Here is a 2462-nt window from a genome sequence, read left to right as displayed (position 1 = left end):
AAAATATGAAAGAAATATAAAAGGAAATAAAATGTTTTAATTTTTGATTAATTGTTGTTTGTTAATGATTTTCATTTCATTTTCATATTTACATTTTTTTCACAAAGTTTCCCATAAAGGAATACAACCTCCTGTACTAGCACGCTTTGACTGTGTTTGCCTCTGCTTCAGAGGCGTTAGGTGCCTTCAAAAGAAAGCACTCAGAAAAACACAAGACCAGTGCAGGAGCTTTGAATGCTGGTTTGCAGAGGACATCCTGTGGACAAGGAGTGGAATGAAAGGAAGCATAAACACCAGTGCAATTGGTGACAAGAAAGAGAGTGTATAAGGGGGAGATGGCTTAATATAAAACTAAGAAGCTTCAATGATGTAAAGAGGGAAGTGATTGGATCCAGGAATTGTAATCTGAAATTCTAATGATATTCTGCAAAACTTATGCACAGATCTATGAAGATACTTGTCTGTTAGACCAGTCAGCACCTTGAATCCAACAGCCTGCCTAAAAAACAGGAATATTTATTTAGTAGTATGAATTAACATGTTTTGACAGTTGGATTATGGTATTTGTAAGATGTAGCCTCTTTTAATCTCTTTTTTATAGATATAGTAACTAAAAAGGGGTAAAGTGAGACACAAATTGATTGATTTTGGTGTTTTTTCCATTTGCAAGAAAATCTTTTGAGTGCAAATAAGCAATTAGTGTTTTGATTAGAGAATATTGTAAGATAGAAAAACCACTAAGTCATTTCATAATTGCATTGTCAGAGACATTTATCTAAACAAAATGTTTTGAAACAGCAACCAAGCAATATATAAACTTTATAAGACCTATGCTATTCAAATGGTTGTTTTTGAAAGAAACTTGATATGCAGTATTCTTATATTTTAATTTGAGGAATTATTACAGTGTGATGATCCACTAACTTGTATTTAATGAGGTAAGCCATTAGGCTTGCGGTTTCCTTGACTTAACTAGAATTAATATTAGAAATTGTACATCTGTTTAGAAGTAGCAAAAACAAGAGGTGATTGCTACAAATTTTCTTTTAGCCTCTTCAGAATTTGGCGGGTGGATGGATGCCTTCCTTTCTGAAGCAACACTTCACACTGAAGTTTGCGTGTTCAAATTAACAACTAGTATTTAGCAGAATCTTGCAGTTTACTAGAAATGTAAAAATATGTACGTAAAATGATTTCTAAGCTCATTTTTGTAAACAAATATGTCAACAAATCAGTGTTACTTATAGTTTGTTTGATTCTTCAATAGCTTTCCTGAGTAATTTTATTATGTTCAAAGTCATGTGGCAAGAAAACCTTATTCTAGTACAGTTGGTTGAGAAGCTTAGTATTTGTCAGCTTTGTCTTTATAAGTCATCTGTGATTGCTGTGTTTTGTTTTTCCACATTACTCACTTTTGCAAGTCTAGATGAGAAGTATGTTGCGTTCTGTAGCTAGAGCCCGAACTGTGGAGCCTTCCTTGCTGTTGCTCCTGTGCCCTTGAACTCTCCTTGTGCTTTGCCTTATCCGCAGGTTCTGAGTGTGGCTGGATCCACACTTACCTTTTGTTGGCAGCTGTGCAAATGAAAGAAGTATTAAAGAGGGAAAAGGAAAATGGATAGAGAGAGAGAAAATGAAAAGCTTGGGTTTGTTTTTTTTCCTAATACAGTCCAGCTAAATTAATTAACTTCCTCAGTGTTGCCTGTCTTCAAAACCTGTATCATTATGGTAAAATGTTTGAAGTACCCACTAATTTGTTTGTAATCTTGATGAATTCGAGAGGCATTAAAATAAAATACGTATGTATATATAAAAAGATACTTGTGCTTTCAAAATAACTGTATGCTTCAAAATAAAAGTATGTCAGGCACAATGTATAAGAAAAAAGAAAGTGATTCTTCTCATTTGTTTAAATTTTTAAATTTAAAATTCAGGAATGTTGGTAAATACAAAAATTGGAAATAAAACATTTTAAATGCAGCAGTGTATTAGGAAGACAAGATAACTGGTACTTGTGTTACCACCTCAAATCTTTTACTGTGTGATCTTGGGTACAGTTTGTTTCCTTCTGCCTACTTGGCTTTGTTACAGTAGAGTCTGTAATTATTTGTATATTCCTCTATATCCCATGTACATGCATCCTGCAGATGCAAATACATTTTTCTAATTTCTTCATTCAGTACTGGGTTTGTATCACATGGGCTGTTTACAATTCTTCTTTCAGCTGATGCAGATTATAAAGTACCGCAGTTTTATAGAACTTGTGTATATAATATTTCATGTTACCATGTCTTTTTCTTATTTTCTTTTAAAAATTGCGTGAGGTGGTTTTCTGAAGTGCTCACATGCAGTTCCATTTCCCTATGTTTGGATTTTCTGAATTGTTGTGTTGTATGAAATATGTGTACTTGAAAAGAGGTGGAACAAGCTCCCAGTAGAGGTTAGTTTTTCTGAACTTTTTCTGG

Source organism: Meleagris gallopavo, chromosome Z (genome assembly GCF_000146605.3).
Source record: "Meleagris gallopavo isolate NT-WF06-2002-E0010 breed Aviagen turkey brand Nicholas breeding stock chromosome Z, Turkey_5.1, whole genome shotgun sequence".
In the NCBI taxonomy this organism is placed as follows: domain Eukaryota; kingdom Metazoa; phylum Chordata; class Aves; order Galliformes; family Phasianidae; genus Meleagris; species Meleagris gallopavo.
This window is presented reverse-complemented; position numbering follows the sequence as displayed.